Below are 23,628 nucleotides of genomic sequence, written 5' to 3'. Positions count from 1 at the left end.
CCTTGGACAGTTTGTCTACTATATATATGCTTGCATAGCACCAGTGTATAAAAAATGGGTAAATGGTAGCTCTGATCCCTGAAACACAGAAATTCTACTTGAGAATTGGAGTCCTTGAGAATTAGGACAGTTCTCTCACCAGGTGCTTCTAAGAAATAAGCAAAGCAATCAAGAAGCTGACAACTGCAAAAGATGAAAAAATAATTTCCTAATCACAGTTTGACTTAATTTCACCTCGAAATTGAAGCCTCTCCCAGGTTCAAAAGCTTGTTAGTTAGTTCTGAAAAAATCTTATAATATATGTAGAGATTCTTTCTTGCCCTATAAATGTACATTTCGTCTTGTACTCCAGGAAAATGCAAAGCTTCTGTAACAGCTTGCTATTACCAGTCCTTGGGTATTTCCCACGGAAATGAACATGTCTAGCCCATGTCTACTATACTGCCACATGGTAGCACACATATGTTTATAGAAACAATGCAAATAACAAGTGTCACTGTATGAGTTTTTGACAGATGAGGGTTATTTCATCAAGATGCTAATTGATTCTACCACAAAAAATCCTTTACACAAGTTCTTAAATTTCCAGCCTTTGTCATTTGTAGTGTTTTCAGAAAAATCACCTCTGAGACAAACAGCATCCGTGGTCTGACATTTCTTTGCTGTTCTCTGAAGTCACTTGAGAAGTCACCGGTTTCCACAAGGGTTGGGTAGCACAGGATGACAGTCATTGTCTTAAATGAGGCAATCTTGTTTACCTAACCATATGGTTATGTGTTTAAGTACGACAGCTCTTCCAGTACAAAACATTCAGAGCATTTAGAATATCTGTGAACAGTGTCAGATGCAATAAAGCCCCACTGTTTTTAGCGTGTATAGAAAGTTCTGTAAATCTATGTCATTTCTTCCCTATAGTATTTTACAATTGAATAAGTACAGTCTCTCGTTCATGTATTTAATCTTTTTCTTCATGTCAGCATTAGAAAAGCAGTCTAAACCACCAGTACATTTCCAGAGAAGAAACAGAAGTGAGATTTGAATGCATTTTGTCTTTTTATTTTTTTATTCTGAGGTGGCTGATGCCTATTGTCTGTGTAGTTTTCCTGCTCATTAACATGTCAGTTGAATTTAATTTATTGATTGCTAAGGAATCATCTGGAGGCTTTAACTTTCTTATATTCATTTCAATTAACCCTCCTTCGTAAATGTTAAGTTCACACCTCTACAGTGCATAAACAATTTAACATGTCCTCAATGTATCCAGATTTTTATGGCTATAGAATACTCCCTTGTTTGGTGGCTACAATAAAACAGTGTCAGTTTTTATTCTTCCTGCTCCCAGATGAGGGTCCCTGCTTGGAGGGAAGGATACAACAGAAACATATCTGAAAAGTTACTCATTTTATTCAAAACGTAAACAAGTGGGGGATTCTGAAAGTGCTCAGTGTTGGTCTAAAGCATTTTCTGTTCTACAGAAATGACTGGTAAAACTCCTGCTGACTTCAACAATGCATGGTTAAAAACAACATTACTGTCTTTCTTTGTAATAAGACAGAGTTACAGCTAATCCACAGCACATATAGTCTCCCAAGTTCGTGGCTTTTTCAACATAATTTTGTAATACAAAGGCCAAAAGCATGGCTATCTCCCAAGAAACAGAATTTTTCTTTCTATATTTAGAGGTGGTCATGCTGCTATTTTTAACTGCTCCATAATATGATTGTACAGCTCAGATTTTGGCCTCCATGTTTCCCAAAAAATCTCTGCATTATAGCAATTATACCTCTCTAGCAGGCAGTCTTGCTAAACTGTTTCTATCCCACTGCTTCTGCCAAGTGCTTCACACACAGCTTTTCATGCTGTAGAGCACCTGGTTGAAATGACCCTATCTTCACTTCTTCATCTACTTAGACAAATTTTCTGGTTAAAGAAACAAAATTTCCTGGTTTTTGCCCCCAGAGACATTACACATAATGTACCAGAGTATACCATTTTTCATTTGGAACATTGACACTAGAATATTCATGATAGCAGTCAAAAAGGTGAATACCTGTGATTTCATTCATTACTTTATTTACATCTAGAAATGTATAGCTTCAGCTGCTAATCCTTGCCTGTATATGTGATATCTGGGTCATAAAAAATAAATTCAGTGTATTTCCCCCTGATATAAATCACATCTGTTCTTCATAGATCCTTTAATAGTTCAATGGCTTTTAGATTTATATTATTTTCAAGTGAAAAGAAAACAATTGTCTACATTTAGTCACATTTCACTATGTTTTCAAAATAGAACTCTTAATAAAAATAAAGAAAAACCTGAATTTCCCTCCAGTCTGAATTGGTAAATCTGTATACACCAACTCTGACAATGAGCTGACAGTAAGAAATATACAGAACTGCCTTCTCTCAAGAGTTTTGGTTTATCTAAGGAGGAAGGCACATGTCTCACTAGGGAACTTCAGACAGTTCTTGGGTTACTCTTTGCTAATCCAGAATCTTTACAAATCTTTGAAAGCAGACGAGGGACTTGAGCACTCTTTGAATCATGAAGATGTTGGTAAGAGCCTTTGACAAGTGGGCTCAGCAGAGGGCTAGTACAAGGTACAAGGTACAAGGTACAAGCCATGCAGGCAGACTCCACTCCTGATATTGTCTAGGTTTCAGCACTTTTAAGAGAGTTTTCAAAGGTTTTAGATGCTTATCAGGGTCATCAAGCATCAAATTATTTTTTGCATCTCTGTCTTTCATAGGAGAGTCTCAGTGTATTTTCACTAAGGAGATATTTTTTTATAACTTCTATCAGCAGACAAATTTGCACAAATCTGAGGTAATGTTCCAGGGAACACAAAACAGACTGCAGTTTTCATGTGTATTAAATAGTCAGAAAATTCCTATGGGGGTTACCTCACCTGATGAACTATATTCAAACTTCACACATGGCTTGTTCTCATTAAGGCCATATTTTCCATAAATCGACACATGGAGCTAAGACAAGACATGATCCCTCCTCCCCACTTCCACAGAGAGGCCAGAGTATGGAGGGTATGTAATAAGCAGAATAATTTTAATTTAAAAAAAATTATTTTAATCATATTTATTTCATCATTAACCTTTAAAATAGTCCGTATACTTCTGTACTTCCAGCATGCTCCTGTCTACATAGCTGGGTGCCTTGACAATTTTGAAATGTAGAACTTTTAGAACTTTTACCTCAAAAAAAATTTGAAATACAAACACTGATTCTATTGGTAACTTCAAACTGATGTTGGCCAATGTTTATTTTCAGCTTATGCCTCTAGTATGGCACCTTATCTTTTGTGATATATTCTCTCTTACAAACTTCACCACAAATAGATTCACCTAATGATCTCACTTCCATCAATTTTGCTTCCATTAAGAATATTTTGAAAGAAAATGTCCACTACAGAAAACAGCAACAAAAAAAAAAAGATATTTGTTACTTCTAAATATGGCAAAGTCCCATCACTTTGACTTGCTTTTCCCTGTGAATATCCTATACCAAGAGTGCTTTAGGACAACACTGGAGTGATGTGATTTGGTCTCATCGACTCAGAAGTCTTTGCAGTTAAGGTTTACAGAAACAGTGATGGGCTGAGGAACATTTCCTTCATCATGTTTGAAACAGTGGGCTGCTGACTTGCAACACATAGCCAATGCTGCTATGGTTTGGGATGGCCTGGGCTGATGAATCCACCATGAATTCATCCCAGTGGAATAATCAGGGAGACAAAATAATCTATATTGTCATGGCCAAAATTTTGGCCACTTTTGAAATATCCACAGTTTGAGATTGGCCTAAAATTACCCTCAGGAAGCAAACTAATGTGCCTCATGTTGCTAAAGCCTTACAGTAGGCAACAACAGGTATTTATAGTCCATTGTGATGGCAGCTCTGAAAAATATTGTTGTGATAGCAGTGCATAAGGTATCCTGCAGAGATTTCTCACATAATTCTCCCGAGTTCTCAGTGTATTCCTCTTGTTTAGTAAACAGTTTCGGTTCAAGAACTTTTTTAACTCTCCAGGCAATAAATTCCCCCTTTTGTGAAATTTTGCAAATACTCTGTGAAGTTAGCACTAGAATGAGCAATGAACTGTGTATTCAAGCTCAATAACTGTGTCATGGGAAATTAAAATTATGAGTACCTTTACAGTGATTCAATTTAGATCAGTGGCTTCCCATAAAAACCTTAGGGGAGGAGCTGGATTTTCAAGTATTGTGGCTCAATTTCTCCCCTCTGCTAACACAAAAGGGAGGAAGAAATCATGACTGATCTCAGATGGGACAGGCCATACTAAGTGCATTTAAAATCCCAGCTTTTGACCAGTACTCTCTTTCCAACCTTGGCTATTGTTAGAGCCCAAGCAGAATTTGCTGTTTATCTGGTCACTTCAAAGAGATTTTGCTATGTTGGCATCACACCATGCAGTTTTGGTTATCTCATGCCAAGACAGAATAAATACAATACAACTTAGAACCAAAAAAAAAAAAAAAAAGAGAGAGAAAAAAATAAAAGAGAAAAGAGAAATTATTAAATTATAGACTTTAATTATAATAGAACTGTGAAGGGAGTGGTTATTGTTTATTTGCTTGAATATGAGAAGAGAACCATCCAAAGCAGTGGTGAGAAAACATGTTCAAAAAAATGTGATTTTTTTTTTCTTCATGAAGTGTAATTAAAATTTCAATATCATTCCCGCAGGACATTGTGAAAGTTAAAACAAAATTAATTGACAATTTTTCATAAAAGAGTTTCAAGCATGGTATTTTTAAAAGATAAATAATGAGTCCTTAAAAGGAGTGGTAGAATTTACTGGAGCAGGATCATCTCCTACCTGCTATGTTATTGTACTTTTCCCTATTGTATCCACATTGAGACAATCTTAATAGACCTATTATCAGAAAAAAATATATATACAATCAAGATGAGTCTTTCTTCTGACTCAATATGACTCTTTTGTATACTTAGAGCACATGAAGCTTTTGCTACTTTTGCTTACAAAAGGCTTCCTTAACATCCCATGGCTTCTCAGATGCAGAAAAGCAACAAAATTGCTTTAAAACTGCTTTGAATACACTTGTGAGGTAAAAATACAAGTCCTTTTTGAGAAACAAGCTTAACTGTTAGTGACATGTAGATCAATGCCTGCATTATTTATAATGTTCATTTCCTCACTGCAAGTATCAGCCTTGAATTTGACCTCATAGGTTCTTCTTTTCTAGAATTCCTATGTACTCTTCTCTTTGAAGTTTTTCAGGCTAACAAAAATCTCTGCAAATTTGTTTTGATTTTCTCCCAGACTGCCAGAAATTGGTAAAAACATGAGAAGATATTTTACAATAAAAACTTGAGGTTTAGGCAGCGTTTTTTATTATTTTCCACTTTTCAGAAAGGCTGACTTTGCTATAAAGGTTATTGCTCCCCAGTGACACACACATGCTGATGAGTGGGCTACAGGAGCCTGGTTCTGTCCTTTGAGCTGAAGAGAAACATGACCACAACTGAAAGCTCTTCATTTAGCCCCAGCCAAGACAGTGTCAAATGAGCCAAAAATCATTTGGACTCCTGCACTTATGGACAGTATGTTGTGTCCCTGCAAGTCCAGAAAAAACACCCCACAATTTCTGTTACTTTTTAGGTATTTGAGCTTCTAATGCTATTATAATTATACAGCCTGGGAGTTGATTTCTTCTCCCAGTATTTGTGATCCTAATTAAGCCTCACATTTTTTATTAACACTTCATCCTATTTTGTACCGGGAAGCAACCTCTGGAGACGCTGTTTTGTTGTGCTGTGACACCCGAGGCTTTGCATCTCTCTAATTACTGAGGCCTTCCTCTGCTCCATTAGGATACTGTCCTGTTTAATCCTCTCTTGCTTTTACAGTCTGGGAATGGTTTCTTTTCCTAGTATTTGAAGTTCAAATTAAGTCTCATGTTTATTAGTAAGAGCATCATTCCATGGGAGAAATACAAGCCCTCTGAGAAAGATCAGAGAGAGCTGTGCCACTTAGGGATTCCCAAAGTACAGAGGGGGTCGGGTCAGCAGCAACAGCGCAGGCAGAATTTGCTTTACAGGGAACAAACAAACAAAACCCCTCACATCTTCAAATTATATCCAAAGGCCACAACAAAAGCCTGAAGCTTAGAGGGGTGCTTTCAGTTGGCTTTGAAAAGGGTGCAGAGAAACTAGGAATGTCTGAGCATTAGCTGTGCATCAACCAAATAATCATGGCTTTTTGGTCTGGGCACCAGAATAGCACAGGGGCAGGCAGTAGAGGGAGTGTCAGTGGCTATGAAACTAAGGAGGGAAAGCTTTTTATGCTGTTCTGCTCTGTCCAGGAAAGTATCACCCCCTCTTGCCACTGTGACCACCCCTTTTGCCACTCTGACTGCTGACACAGACTTATGCAAAGCCCTCAGGACATGTCACTGCAAGGTGTACAAATCAGGACAGCTGCTCTGACAGCCCCACCTTTATGCATACCCTGCTCTCCTGCCCCTGTCCATTATAAGATTACTTATACCTCAGTCCTTACCAGGACTGATGTAACAGACTCAAAAGAAGCAGTACAGTGAGCATGAAATTGTATTGGCAGCCCAACCTCTGTTCCTGGTTCTGCCATGGACCTGCTTTATGTCATATATAGAATTAGATCAATAGCTTCTTATCCAAATTTTGCTTGCTGCTTTTCTCTCTAATGTCTTTTCCCTGATGTTTTATCGTGTTCTAATCAACATTACTCTGCTGCTCACTCTGTATCTGTTTGCAGCTCAAAGACATCAGCTTAAACATAATAATGAGATGTGACACCAAAAGCAGCACAATTTCTGTGAGGAGTCTTGCCCTGCAGTTATCAGGGTTTCAGATTTTTTTAACTCACGAGAATATCATCCTCAGCCCTCTGAACTCCTGCTTGCTTTGCAGATCTGGATTCACTTATCTGTAATGATACTGGAACAAATGGGGAAAAATTTTCTAGTGCCACATGAATAAAAGGACAGCCGTCCTAAAAGGTTGCAGCCATCTGCAATCTGTATTGGTAGAGATTCAGACAATCTTGTGATGGCACTGAAACTGAATTGCTTCAATTTTCAATAAAGATAGTAATGGTCTTGACTGCAGAGAATAAAGGCAGGATGATCAGTGATGTTATGGAAATAATAAATAACTGTGTAGAAGTAATACTTTAAAAGTGCAATGCTATCACAATCTTGAAGAACCTGATAACCCACATCTGGCCCAGCGTTACAAGTCTAACAGCAGGGAGTTTTAACTAGACTTGTGAAATCCAAGAAACATTTTTATGACTGGAATGAAACAGGTATAGCTCATACAGCATGCAGATAAATGCTGAACTGCTGAGCTAAGGGCTGCAATGCTCTTAAATACCAGCAAACAAAGAGCAGTTAAATGAAGAAACGTGATAAATAAGGAAAATGGGACAGTTTAGCAAACATTATCTGTGCCTGACTAGTATGATAGCTCTCCCTGATAAGCTAACTGATCTTATAAACAAAAGATCTAATCTACCTGGAGTTCAGTAAATCATTTAATGTAGTCCCACATGGGACACCATTAGTTAGGCTAGATAAAATGGGAATCAGTAAAAGAAATAGAAGGTGGGGAGGGAATCAGTACACGAACTAGAAGGTGGGGAATAGCTAGAATGAAGAAAAGAGAATTGGTTGTTTCAAGAGGGAATTACCAGTCTGCAGAAGGGCTACCTGTGGACTCCCACAGACATTGCTTTTGGAATCAATTGCACAGGTGAAATTTGCTGATGCTACAAACCTAATCATCACTGATTCTGTCTGAATCAGCTTTTTACAGCAAAAGGACAGCTTGCCCTGCCCTCAGTCCAGGCTGATGGGGTGTAAGCCATAGCTGATCCAAAACTGTGTAACCAAATGGGCTTGATATACTAAATGAGGAAAGAAGAGACTCTCACACATAAGCAGAACCCCAATATAGTTGCAAAGGATCTAGCTCCCCTTATTGTGTTAGACGGTGGTTAGATCAAGTCCACAAAGGGTTATGCTTTTATATCCCAAAAGAATAACCAAGATGCAGGACATAAAGAGGAAGAAGACCTATAAATTAGAGTCAACAAGCAGGGCACAAGGGAACTGAGGTCTAGAAAAATAACATTTTATCAGAAGTTCATTGTTGTCAGGAGGAAATATGAAATAGAAAAAGCTAGGTACATTACCTAATTCCGGGATGAAAGTGATCCACAAATGTAATGCACTGAGGAAAACACCCTCCTAATTTCAAACACAGCTTTGTTATTGTGGAAAGCTGTAGCAAGACTACTTCTTCAGCAGAATCACAGAATGAGTTAGGTGGGAAGGGACCACAGTGGGTCATGTGGTCCAACCTCCCTTCACAAGCAGGGTCATCCCAGAGCTCATGGCACAGGATTGTGTCCAGGTTCTTGAGTAGCTCCAGTGAGGGAGACTCCACAGCCTCTTTGGGCAACCGTTCCAGTGCTCAGTCACTGCACAGCAAAGTTCTTCCTGATATTCAAGTGGAATTTCTTGGGCATCAGTTTCTGCTCATTGTCTCTTGTCCTATTGCTTGGCACCATTGAGCAGAGCCTGGCTCCATCCTCTTGGCACCCTCCCTTCAGATACTGATGGGCATTGATGAGGTCCTCCCCCAGTCATCTTTCCTTGAGACTGAAAAGGACCAGCTCACTCAACCTGTCCTTGTAAGGGAGATGCTCCAGTCCCTTAATCATCTTTGTTGCTCTCTGCTGGTTCTGCTCCAGGAACTCTATGTCTCTCTTGTGCTGAGGAGCCCAGAACTGCAAATATCACTTCAGATGTGGATAGAGATGGTGCTCCATCACCTTTCCAGGGACATAGGTGAGTCTGACTGGATAGTAATTCCCTATGTTCAACCACATTCACAGGGACAAGAAAGGTGAGCACAGAAGGCTGCAGATGACAATATGAGCACCACAGAGCCTTTCTTCTGGGATTAATTTTTTCTTTGGTTGTTTCACTACATACATGGCTATGTCCTTATTCCTCATTTGTTTACTGTGAATGTTGTTACAGTGGGATTCTGTACGGTGGGTGGAGCTGGGCATTGCTTCCTTCTGGCTAATACTAACTGATAACATGAGCATTTTTTCTTTGTTTCAGGACAAAGTCAATAGAATTAATTCAGGCTATAATAGTAAGAGAGAACTGCTCATTGAATCAGATGCTGATCTCAGCAGGGAGTAGGCAAATTATTTCCATGTGGTAATTTAAAAATCTGTTCCTTATTGTTTCTCAGCTGTTAGCTGTTGCCTCCCAACTGGGCCTGTGCTTGACTGTGTGCTAATTGGACCCAAGGAGCATTGGTAAGAAGGGTCAAAGAGCCAAAGCCTTGGTTTGGATCTTGGCCTATGATGCAAGGAAGTCGTGCTCTGCTCAGCACCTGGAAAACAAAACGCTTATATGAAAGAGATAACAAGGTTAACACAAGAACAAATTGTTTTAACCTGGTCATAAATACATTTTGGCTGGAATTCTTTCTGAAATTCTTCTCCTGATCTTAGCAGTGGGATTCTGGAAAATCCGTTTTTGGAAAGCATCGCATGATACCCCATCCAGTCAACACCAGATAACAGACTCAGCAGTTGTGGGCACCCCATCAAGTTCTTTATTCTTACCTTCAAGAGAGTTGCTAAGAAAACTCTGTCCTAATCCATATCTTATGTCATAATGCATGGGCATTTGGTTCCCAGGTGGAGTTTGCAGAATTGGCATTTATGACAACCATCTGATCTCATTAGACATAGAAGCCATCAAGAGATGATAAATGTGGAATCCCATAGCACCATTTTTGCAATTACATTCTAAGAGCTGAGCAGCATGTAATGCCAAGCTGAATAAAAAGGTTCTATTTTAAATATTGCTGTCCTCATGTGTTGACTTAAGGAAAGGTGTGTGGGTGGCACATACATCCCCAGACCATAAGTCAGGCAGACCTAGTGTTATCTCATTAGTAGGCATAGGGACACAAAGGGTGAATTAGAAGATGGAATTTAGAAAAGATAATGGGCTTAAGGCTCAGCTGTGTAGCAGCCAGTGGCAGGATGACACTGTGTACATGTACAGATTCCAAAAAGCACTTGGTGCATGTTAACTGCTCTGCAAACTCATATGATCCAATATGTTTGTTCAGCCAGCTTCTTTCTGCCTGCCAGGTGGGTTTGTCTGTAGTGTCTGATTTCTCTACAACAATCTGGTTTTGTGCATGTGTTCCCTCTTAAAAATATGGCTCCAACAAAGTTATTTTCTCATTAGAGTTTCAAAAGACAAAATGCTGATACAAAACAGCTTTCAACATTTTCACACATCACTGTAATTGTTAGCATAGGAAAGGTGAGCGGATAAGATTTACTGTGCCACTTTAATTTGTATTTAATAAATACCACTCATAAAAGATAATGCTCACATTACTATAATAAAATAATTGATTGAATGAGATGGTGAAATAAGAAGGGCCATTAATTATGATCACAGTAAAGTTTTACATTAGTACTCCTCTAGAATTTATGGAACAAGGGAATAGCTGCACTCTACACTGTTGGAAATCAGAGAGAAATGCTCGGTTTTGAACTGTCTTGGGACCAGAGAATGAACTCCGTATCTTCTGTCTTGTTTTTTGCTGGCTAAGGCAGGAGTTTTTAAAGAACAATCGCCACTGATTTGTCGTTTTGATTTTCTGAAGTCATTTACTTGATTCCAATGAGCAACAGGTAAAGCTATTAAATTAAATGGATGTCACCAGACATTTGACTAATGAGCTCTCTGTGTCTCACTGAACTGAAATATCTTTATCATCTCAGTTACTGATGTGGACACAAATGAAGAGCTGAAATATAATCTAGAGCAACCAGGAGAACAAGTGGGTAGACATATTATTTTCAGCTTGTTCTTTGAGGTGAAATTTGGGGTATATAATATAAGAAATGCAAATAAAATTCATGGTGTTATATGATTATACATATAAATATATGCATATATATGTATAGCATCATCTGGAGACTACAGACTGTTTTATCAAGTCAGATATCTCCTACTATATATTTTAAGACATTACTGAATCTGATCATCTGCTTGGCCTTCAGAATATCAAAGGACACATCATTTCAATCTGTTCTCCTTTACTGAATCCAAGAAGTTAATTTTGCATATCAGTCCAAAAGATATAAATATCAGCCAATATCAATAGCATTTGAAACTCTTAGCAGTGGTTTTTAAATTTGTGTTGATGTATTTTTATTGATCTTCTATCTTCCCTCTCTCTGTCACAAGATCAGTAATTTTCTCTTACAGAGTCAATTGGTCCTGTAAGAAAGCTGGGGAATAATCCAGTAGATGCCAGGGATAACTTCCTCTCAAGCAAACAAATGAAATAATACCAGATGGGAAGGTAATCCTGAGGATCAGAACAACCAAAAATCGTCCTGAAAGGCATTTGCAAGGGACCTTCTTGGGATCATCCACTCAGAGTGGACTCAGGAAACAAGGAAAGGAGTGTGCTGAGAGCTTCCCTGAACTGATAAGGAATAGAAAATAGAAAATAGGAATAGAAAAAAAAGATAAGAAACTTCATATAGAGTAACAATTAAGGTATACTGAATCTAGGTGACAGATAATAGGGTGGAGAAGACTTAAAAAAGCCTGGAAAACCTTTGAGACTAGATGAAAATTTATGTGGACCTGTAATGCCTTTAAGCCAAAAGGGCTGTCTGAAGGTGATATATAGTGAGAAGATTTTGAGTAACATCTTATCCTGTGGAAGTTAATCACACTCCAAAGAGAAATAGCACAGAGAAACAATGCATGTATTCATTGTTTAATGTGAGAGGGAAGCTTGAGTGAGATGACATACAACCTTTTAACAACACAGGGTAGTTCTTCACTGTGTTTCTTAATTATATACCATAAATGTCAGTCACAGTTACCTGTAGTTAACTGTAATCCCCCTGCATGAACCCAACATAAATTAGCCAGTTTGTACACATTGATGTTAAATATGCTTCAGAATAGAGTACATCTGATTGCCAGTGAAGATGGGGGGAAACATCTGTAATCTCATTCCATAAATCTCACTTTCCTAACCTGGAGCACTCTTAACCACACTTCTTAACACAAGATCTACATCGATGTAAATTTTTGTCCCTGTATGCCTGTTGAATCTTCCAAATCCTCCTTGCTTGTACAGGGTGAAAAGAATTCCTCTTGAGGCAATGGCAGGTTTCTGCTTGTAAAAATGACAGACTATTAGAAATGCAATCCATTGTGTGGCAAGGGAACAGAACTTTTATTCTAGATTCTATAAATGAATATATTAGAAAATGGGGCTATCAGCAGGCTGTTTATGACCAGAAATATTTTCTTATACCTTAGTGCTCCTTATATCTTTAGATAAGACACTTGTAAAATAGGCCATTATGCGTAATAAAAAGCATTTAATGAAACTTTCATTTGGAGGACATTGAATTCAACAGACTTAACTTTGACACTGACAAATTTCTCACAAGAGATGATTTGCATGGAAACCACTGGGGTCTCATTTTAGTTCCTGTAATACACCAGAACAGTGATTTTATCATTTCAAAGTCATTTATAAGAGCCTGGAGCTACATGACACAATGGCAATGCTTAGGATTGCAGCAGTACATCATCTGCATAAGTGGCATAACTTTCACTGCTGTGATAATCATTCCCAGAGCCTATATCATACATATAAACATGTTTCAATCAGGGGGGAAAAAAACAGTCTAATTGATCAATTATTTCCCAAAATGTCTTATCATTATGCAGCACATGTTTATCTACATTTTAAAAAGGACTGAAAGGTATGGTATACTGATTAGGTTATCATTTTCCTGCCTTTTAGTAGACCAGATGTTATACTACAATTTTTCACAGTTATGTACAATAGGGAAGTAAGAAATAAATACAATTTACTAATAAATTTATGCCAGGTAATCCTTTTCACTCCGAGGCAAAAAAAATTTCATAGGATCTAATTAATACTCTATAATGAACACTTTATGTGTCTTGGACAGACTATAGATTTAAATTTTTATTTTAAAACTGTTAAAGCATAGTCAAACAGACCCATCTAGCAAGCATCACAAGTGCACAAACAAAAAGGGCAAAAAGGAAAATCAATGTAAATGTATAGCCTCCAAAGTAAAAGGATCAATACACTCTGATGTTAATACTACAGAGTTAGATTTATTAACCGCCTAGACATCTGAGAAAGAATTTATATAAATACTTATCCCCTCTATTATAAGGATTTATATTTGAAGTTCATTTTTGCAAAAGTCTATTATAGTGGGCAGCCTCTTTACTTAAAAATGCTCCCTACAGCAGTGACATTTCCTGTATAAATCACTTACTAACTGCTACAGAAACTGAAATGGGATTTTAAGCTCCTGAGGACAGCTCTTCAAAAACATCCAAATTATTTTTTGAGGACAATTTAGGTGAGATTTTTTAAAACTTATTTGAGGACCTAAATGTCCCTGATTTCATAGGTGCCAAGAGTTTCATGCTGTAGGCCATGGTCTTTTCTTTCTGCACTGGGAAAATGAGAGGTCTTCCCAGCAAAGCCAGGGGTCTTTTGGTTGGATGGAGACCACAGCAGTGGGAAACACAAGCAGGACAAGCTGTAACTCACTTCTCCTGGTGGACCCACTCTTCCAACGTTTTCCTAGCAAAGTGTGTGGCTTTATAGATCCTTATTTCAGGCTCTTCTGCATGCAGCACGTATTCACAATGCCATTACATGAAGAAACTCAGGGAAGTGGTTTATAAAGCAGTGTTCTCAGTATCTGGGCAAATACGAGAACACCAGTCTTCAAAAGAAACTTGAATTGCAGAATTGCATGTGGCCCAAAGATAACCTGTGGGGACCAGAGTAAAATGCAGTTCTTGTAATGGTTTCCCTCAGGCTAAATCCTTCACTGGCAGAGCAACTTCATACCACAGGGTTTAAGTACAGCTTTCATTCATGTTGACTGAGATAAATAAGTAGGAAGACTAAGATAAGTTAGAAGCAGCCTACATTCCTAGCCTACAATGAAAATAAGCACAGTCACACAACTTATATAAAGCTGAGCACCAGGCCCCGGAGATGCAGCCTGGGCTGTTTTGAGAAGAGATAGCAGAGAGACAAGAAGGATTGTTCCAACTATTTTGATTTCCCATTATTAACTCCACTGTTACAGTTTCTCTATTGCATTTATATACTTTCAAAGGTACATGGCTTTTAATGTATTAATTCTTCCTAGCATCTGAGTCTCCCAAGTGCTCATGCATGTCTCAGTGCTCTTAAATAGTGGCTATAATCAGTACAATTGTGGTTTTAATAGTTCTAGTTTCACTACATTAAGGTAGTAAAAATCATTGAAAAGATTCTTCAAAATTATTATTCTGCCTTGGTGCATGAACATACGTGTGAGCAGGTTTGCCACTTACAGCAGCCTCTGCTTGAACGAGGCAACACAGAGGAGGGAACGATTTGTTAGCAGCACTGGCAGGGGAATGTTCCCCCTCTACCCATGTGTGTAATCTGCTTGCTCTAGCTATCCGTCATTTTTCCTATGCACCACTCCACGGTATTTACTTGGACTGAAATCCTACTTTTTGAACCTGTTTTTGTCAGTCACTGCCCCTCTGCATACTGACTTCAGGGCTTTTTTTTTTTTTTTTTTTTTTGAGATTTCAGGCCTGTGCTGTTTTTCACTAGAAACCAGTGCCTCATTTGACGTAGCACGAATTTATATCACAGCTTCTCCTAAGCATTTTCATGGAGATGTTTCCTACTTAGTAGCAGCCCAACAGCAGTTTGGCAACTGTGCAAAGGATGCATGGCATACCAGGGAGTCAGAGTATTTCTAATTGTGTTTTTATCTTGACTAGGACACAGGAAGAACTGGCACCACAGGAACCCCTGACTCTGTGGGGAAAGAACAGCTGGCTCTCAGACCCACACCAGACTGCAAAGCTTAGCTTGAGACTCTGCATGTCTAAGCATTAACACAACTTATGTTATTGTTGTATTGTTGTGTTATTCAGCAGCTATAATAACCTTTGGGGACACCTTGCTGTGCTTGCTGAGACAAAGCTGTTTGTGAAGCCAAATGGCCTGAATAAGACTCAAATTTGGACAGATACTTGTATTCCTCTAATTCCTTAGTTTTTTCCTTCAGTGCCCATGCTATGAGGTTTAGTACTTAGATGCTTCATTTTGTCAAGGTGAAGGGTGTTCATCTTGCTGAATATTTTGCTTAAGAAGGGATTTACTTTCTCTCTCCTTTCTTGGTTCCCTGCAGTCTCCCTCCTGCTGATGGATGATCTTTCCCTAGCGACCCTAGAGAAGGTATTTTTCCCCAAGTGTGAAATTGATTCCAGCTGACAACAGAGTGTGTCAATCACTTCCCACTTTTGTCATCTTCAAAGACTCCTCTTCCCCTTATTTAAATTGTATTTTCATAATTGAAAATTGCTTTCAGATGACTTAATGAATTCCTCCACTCTATTAAAGGCTGAAAGCAGATGAAATACTGCAGCTTTCAGATTAAGTACATTTTTATAGGGAAGCTTTAGCAGAAGCTTCAGCAGCAACAGCAACAATTTTTTTGTATTAAGACATGCTCACTAAAGAAGTAAATTAGAGTGGTAGAAATGGCATTTTCCACTAGCACCATTGCTAGAAAATAAGTCCTAAACTGTATTTTGACCTTATGTATATATTTGTGAAGCTTCTGAATAGCTGGATCTGCCATAAATCTCCAAACAACTAATGCGATCCATTGATCAACTGAGATTTGCATTCTTTTCTGTTGATATAGTGCTGCATTTTCCATTGTGATATCTCTTTAGAATGATAAGGATGACCCTGGAAAGCATAAATGCTGATGGCAAAACATGCTGTGTAACCTCTATTAGCTATCACAGTTCATCTTATGATAGCAAGTAGAGAGAGACATAAACTGTTTTCTTATGATGATACTCCTGATCACTGGGGCTTAAAATTCAGACTTGCACAACAAAGCAGTTGTTGATAAATGCAGCCAAACTATTAAACCATTTGAAGCTATGCTTTGAGACACTGTAGTGCAAATATCTGCTGATATTTATGCGTCAATTATTCATGCAGTTTATTTTAAAGCAGCTTAACTTTTAAGACCTTTTTTGAACAGAAGTTTGAACTAGTGTTTCTTTATATTCTAAAAAGAAGTAGATCTATATTTGGAAATCAGACTTTTTGAAATATTAATATTGTTCCTTTTAATGGTTTGGGGTTTTATAAAAAAAGCTGGACAGTGGTGGGCTTCATCACATGATTAAAAGCCAGTATCTCCTGGATTAGGATGAGTCCGATTGATTTACCAGGCCGATTTATCTATATACTCTTTCAAATGCAAACCTAGAATAACTCCTCTAAGACAATGAAGTTGCTTCAGTTTTGTCCTGGTATGCATGGTGTCAGAAATAGGACTGCTGTGTTTGTATGCATAAATCCCTTTGCCCTCTTACTCACCTGATCTTTCATCTCATTTCCACCTTTTTTTGGTAGCAGTAGTACTAGTAGTAGCAGTATGCACAAAGCAATTGCAGTTCATTCCCTCTGCACAGCAGACCTCTGCAGTGCAAAAAGCTCCAGAAGAAGGAGAGGGGAAAACGAAGTGTGTATGTGAGCAGGTAAGACATAATATGTAAGGCATAACGAGGACATATTTTTGCACAGAATTCTCTGCTTGAGATTATTTTACAAACCTGACTCGGCAGAATTATATCTTGGTTTGTCACCTACACTTTGGTAAATGTAGCTTTAAATACCATGGCCTTCCCAATACTTACCTCTGGTTCAAATTATCTGAGCTGAGATCACAGTCAGGCACAACACACCAGCTCTGAGAAACAGGGAACTCCAGTAGTAGTCATTTATTTCACGTTTCATGAATAATATGTGATAAAAGTAGTCTAGGTGCTGCAATGCAAAGAAACTCAGCATTATATGCAATGGGTTTTGAGGGAAAAAAGTGATTAATTTTTCATATAATGTAATACATATCTGAGCCAGGGCACCCCTAACATATGACATGATGTATGTGAATGATTTATGGACCAAATGATGAGTGATGCCTCATGAGAGGACTGAGGAGTGATGACACATTGGCTCTGTATTATTGCCTAGTTTATTGCAGAAAAGGTCTAACACAAAAAAAAATCTTGTCCTTTTCTATTAGCTTTTTCTTAAATTCCACAGTTGATATGTCTTAGAGGTATAGCACAAATCTCACAGCTGAGAACGCTCTAGTGGCTCCAGGCCAACTTTCAGAACACAACTTCTAAGTTGCATAGTAGTATAATTTAAGGATATCCTGCAGTACCCTGCACATCAAAACATGTTTTTAAGAGAATGCTAGAGCTGACTGCATTGACAGAATCCTTTTCTTTCCTGCAAGGTTTAGAATTTGTAGCATTAGCAACACTTGAAATAAGGGATGATATCCTATTGTAGATTTGGCTTACCCAGCTCCTGATGAGTTTTGTATTTCAAGTGCCTCTATTAAGGAAAACTGAATTTTTATTTCATGTTTGTGAGCAAAGCTGTAGGGTATTCAGGCCTCCCCATCCAAGATATGCCATAATTGTATGAAAAAGAACTTGTCCTGCATGTTAAAGCTTTTTCCTGACAAGAGTTTCACAGCTCAAAGGATAGTCCTGATTATGTCTTTCTCATAAATAACATTGATGGTTTTCAAAGGCAGACTTCAGAATCTACTGAGACCCACATGTAGAATCATATAGGTTAAAAAAGGCCTTTAAGATCATCATGGCCAACTGTTAAACTGGCCCTGCCAAGGCCATCACTAAACCATCTCTAAGGACTACATCTACATCCTGTAAATACCTATATAGATGGCAACTCAAACACTTTCCTGGGGAGCCCTCTCCAATGCTTGACAGTGGACGCTATTGACATTATTTATGTAAATACTGTTTTATTCTTTATATACAATCCAAACCTACACTGGCACAGCCTGAAGCCATTTCCTCTTATTTTATCACTTGTTACTTGGAAAGGGATAGACCCCCATCTGGCTACACCCTCCTTTTAGATGGTTGTAGAGAGCAATGAGGTCCCCTCTGATCCTCCTTTTCTCCAGGCTAAACACCCCCAGCTCCCTCAGCCACTCCCCACCAGCTTTGTGCTCCAGACCCTTCCCCAGCTCCGTTCCCTTCTCTGGACACGCTCCAGCCCCTCCATGTCTTTCTTGCAGGGAGGGGCCCAGAACTGAACACAGGATTGGAGCTGTGGCCTCAGCAGTGCCCAGTACAGGGGGACGGTCACTGCCCTGCTCCTGCTGGCCACACCATTGCTGATCCAGGCCAGGGTGCCATTGGCCTTCTTGGCCACCTGGGCACACCCTGGATCATGTTCAGCTGCTGTTGACCAGTACCCCCAAGGCCATTTCCACTGGGCAGCTTCCCAGACACTGCCCAAAGCCTGTAGTGATACATGGGGTGTTGTGACCCAAGTGCCTGACCCAGCACCTGGCCTTGTTAAGCTTCTTAAAATTGGCCTCAGTCCATCAATCCAGCCTGTGCAGATCCCCCTTCAAAGCCTTCTGGCTCTCTAGCAGATCAACATTCCTGCCCAGCTCACTGTTGTCTGTGAATTTACTGGGAGTGCCCTTCTGAGAAGCTCCTTTTATTGCTCTGATAAATGGACATTTGACTTGTTTGGCATGATGTTAGCATGGAGCCCCATTCAGCAGCACACCTGATGTGTGCTGTACTATGAAGTAAATATCTGAGATAAGAATAATTTCTGCTAATTCCAGTCCTCCAGCTGTGGTGTCCTGAACTACACACTAAAGCTTCATTAACTGAGAAATGAGAGATAGATTTTGATATTTTAGGGCTTTACATTTAAGAGTATGATTGTATGAGATGTGATGAGCAGCCCATTTCTTCAGAAAGTACAGAGCATTATAGAATAATCATAGAATAGTTTGGGTTGGAAGGGATTTAAAAGAACATCTAGTTCCAAACCCCTGATAAGGACAGAGACACCTTCCACTAGACGACGTTGCTCAAAGCCACATCTCTGGCCTTGAACACTTCCATGGATAGAGCATCCACAACTTCTCTGGGCAACCCATACCAGTGCCTCACCACCCTCACAGTGAAGAATTTCTTCCTAATATCCAATCTAAACCTTCCCTCTTTCAATTTAAAGTAATTCTCTCTTCTGTGATAACCACACTTCCTTGTGAAAAGTCCTCTCCAGTTCTCCTTCTAACAGCTAAGTGTTATAAGGTCACCTGGAGCCTTCTCTTCTCCAGGATGAGCATCCCCAGCTCTCTCAGCCTTTCTTCATGGGAGGTAATGTTCCCATTGCTTTTCATTCCCATCCCAGGAACGTATTTGTGCCTTTTTCCTTGCAGTGTTTTTTTTGTATGTAAATGGATTTTTATTTTCCCACCAAATTGGAAATGAATGGCAAGTACTGGATCTGCTACTGAGATGTTTTGCTTGGGGAGGAAATAAGATTAGCTGTTAAGACAGGTTCAACTCCCTGTGAAACCAGTGTCTTTAAGTACTTATCTTAGTCAGGGTGAATATCCACTGGAAAGATTTGCCACTCTCCACAGCCTCTGAATCCAACTTAACCTGAGTAATTGCTAACACAAAGAAAACTGCATCAAGGTTAGCCAAATCCCCCACTATTTCACTAGCACATGAAAGTAATATTCATATGTGCTAATGTGTGTGTGGATCTTGTTCCAAAGCAACAGAATCACAGGGGGGTTTTGCATTTCACTATGTACTTATCAGTTTTTCACATGTACATTTTGTTGGTAAGCAGAAAAGGTGAGAGGAAATGTTAATCAGACATTCTAGAACAGGATCTGGTAGTTACAGTTCCCGACCCTGCATATGTTGTCACTGCAGAAATCATTTTCCCGTATCTTGAGTATTTTGTGCCCAAAAGTGTAATACTGAAAAGTTATTTTCAGGAAGGAAACACTCGAGTTGTGAAGCAAGGAAATCAAGTGGTATGAAATGTCATGTTATTGGGGCTGTGTTGCTAAGATGAAATAGACTGTGCACATTTTGATCTTTTAACTGGAAATTGTTGCTTAAGAAAAGTAGTCTCGTTTATAAGGTTATTTGGAAAAAATTCCTGAAAGCATTTTTGTAAGTCATGCTCCATGTTGAACCGTCAACAAAACTCTGAGAAACTAATGCATTTAACAGAATATTTGAAAAAAAAAAAAAAAAACCAACCAAAAACCTTTCCTCTCCAATTCATATATAATGTTCATTATCATTGTAGCTGCGGCATTATGTTGTCCTACTCCAAAAGTACTATTTTGAACTAAATAAAATTAGAAGTTCAATAATACTGTGAAAATGAGATCTAATTATAATATTTTCAACATTCTTTTTTTCAAAATGGATAATGTCTAACTGACTTACTGATATCTTGGAAGACTTTTTTATTCTACAGAAGATTTAAATAGTGAAAAATAGAGGTTCTCTAGCAGTTTCATTTTGTTTAAAGTCTTCCTTCTAGCACCAGAAAAAGAAATTCATATAGGCATGGATGGTCACTTGCTACAGACATGAATATGAAGCTGGAAAGGGCAAGAAAGACTATGATGAGAAAAATCTTTTAAAATAAATGAGTGTGGAAAACTGGGCCAGTCACAAGTCATGGATTTTCCTTTGGATTGATGCACTGATTTGTATATTATAAAATATTGCTTGCACCTGTGGAGAAGAACAATTATAATATGAGTCACAACGGATGTAGCTTAATTAGAGAAATATAGATTGGACTTTTTTCTAGTCAGGAACTTAAGGGAGCTTGGGATGGTATAAAGAAATATTTATTAATATCATTAAAGCTTTTCATAATCACTTCTAGATGACTAAAAGCTTCTGGATGGAATGAAATTTGGGGTCTTCCTACCACATAGGAAATGATATTGTGATTAACATTAGCACTTATTTCCCATATTTTATCCTGAGCCAATGTCTGGTTCACGTACCTTGAATATAAAGATAAATCAGACCCATACATGGGAAGTTTCTTCCTAACCCCAAAGTAATTACTGGTAACTATAATTTTAAAATTATTTCACTTTACACATTTATCCCACAATTACCAGAGAAACCTTATGGATTTACATGACTTATTAGATTTCATTAGATCTTTTTACCTAATCTTTTCTTGGCTATTACTTTACTTCTCTTATATCCTTATATTCTATAGCGCATGTACTCCTTCTTGGATACTAAAAAAAAAATATATATATATATATATATTTCAAAGTGTTCAACAACTTCCAAGCTACATAGCTTTCAAAGAGTTTTCATCTACTGTCAGGATATCAGTGATGATGTTTATTAATGGCATATTTATATTGAAATACATATATGCACTAATCCTGTAGATTAAAGTACATACATATGTAGGCATATAGCATCATTTTTTAAAGAAGAATAACTTGGAAGAGAAAGGTTCATTATTGAAAATTTTGTATTTACTCCAATTTCTTGCTTTATATAAGGAACATAAAGCCACTGAGATGATCAAATTATTTGAATCATCGTCTTTTCTTAAATGAAGAAATAGTGGTAAAACAATGGAAAATAATTATCCATGATGCAATAAAATCTCATTGACTTTTAATCTGCATCCTTTCTTCCAATAAATGTATTCCACTTTCTAAACCAGCAGAATAAAAGAGGACATAGCTTAACTGCTATCTAATTTTAAGGCTATGCTTAGATGAAGATAATATTGTTTTAGTATCTTTGTATGCATCAGCAGCAAACCCCCAATAAAGGCCTCTAGACATTTGGAGACAGATTCTCTTCTCATTTACATTGCAGCAAACACCATTCATGAAAATTAATTGAAAGGAGAATTTAGCCCGCTGAGCATAAATCCAGTTTATGAAAGGCTGTAAAACCTGACGATATGAATTTACTTTAGGTTGAAATTCATTAGATGTTATTTCAACCTGATATGGACTATATATAAATTAGGTTTTATCTCTTTGTGTTTTATTGCTTATTTTAGAAGATTTCCCTTTAATATGAATAGTTACTCTAAAAACTAATGTCGTGTCTGTATTCTGTCACACTCTAGAAAAGGAGTCTCTGCAAAGTTTAAGAAAAAGCAAGAAGTGGCATAAATGCTCATCCATTCTCTGAGAATATGGTATTAAGTGAAAAATTATTCCAATCTATTCAGCATAAAATCTTGTATTAAATCACTCTGGTTTTGAATAAGTTTGTTTGTATGTTGTATGCATTGTATCTAGCTTTAGACCAGGACTGTAACCTCTATACAGCTAAGGTTTAGACTCCCTTCCTTAAACAGAGAGAGGGACAGGTATTCCTAGAGGTGCTGGCTAATCTTTTCATAAATGTGTTGGATTTTTTTGCAGGGGCTGTATTGCCTTGTAGAAGTGCCTGTTTCTCTCTACTGTTGCCTAGACAGCTGACCTAGATCTAATGAAACTCAAGTGAGATTAATCTGACTGCTAATATTTTTTTTTCCTGAACTTGCACTCTGCAGCAGTTGGAGATTACATAAGAAACACAAAATTCATATAAAAAAACCGAAAATGAACTCTAAGTGATATGCATGTGATTGCAAAGAACAGACACCAGAAATCAAATTAAAGGGTCTTTTAAAAGACTCTAAAGATGTCTAAGTTAGTGTTACAGTTAATTTGGTTTTGGTCTCTGGAGCTTGATTTTCAAAAGAGGATTTTCAATGGTATTAAAATGTGGGATGTACAGGATAACAGCTTCTAATGAAAATATTTCTAATAGCTAGACACTGGGGGATTCATCCAAACTTTCTCTTTTGTTTTGTTTTGCTAGAATACTACAAAAAATAATAACAAGAAAGTGACGTTGCCTTGGATAATTAACACTGGCACCTAGGAGTTTCAGGAAAACTAGGAATCCTCTGTCTATTAACTTTATCACCATCTAAAATCATTGACTTAACTCAAAGCTTGTTTGTATGCTTGTTTGTTTTCCCTATATTCAATTAATTTGCTGCTATTAACAGGGAGACTACAAGAACAGATAGAAAGGGTATGAAAGGGGATTTATATGTCTGTAATTCATGCCACTGAAAGCACACTAGAGGCTCAAGAGCTTCTTTTAAGAACAGATGCAATTGTATGTGTAGTAGTGTAATTGACCACACATTTACACTGGTTTAATAAAATTTGGACATGCACAGAATAACACATTTGACTGATTGTATGTGGTGGAGTAATTACACTGAAGAGAGTAATTGTAAGTCAGAACTGGAAAGTAATGAACACAGAACATTTAATTATAATGTAAGCAAACACATAAAAGCCTGCCAAGAATATGAAGGTGAACACTGGGATTCAGCAGGACAATATATTTGATAATAGAAAGTGTAGAGGATGCACAGCTTTTTGACAGTGCAAGGGTAGGACTTTTAGCAACAAACACTCCTGAGATCAAAACTGTGCATCAGATAAACCTATGGATAAATTA

This window comes from Sturnus vulgaris, chromosome 2 (genome assembly GCF_052056855.1).
Source record: "Sturnus vulgaris isolate bStuVul1 chromosome 2, bStuVul1.hap1, whole genome shotgun sequence".
Lineage (NCBI taxonomy): Eukaryota > Metazoa > Chordata > Aves > Passeriformes > Sturnidae > Sturnus > Sturnus vulgaris.
Note: the sequence above shows the minus strand (reverse complement) of the source record.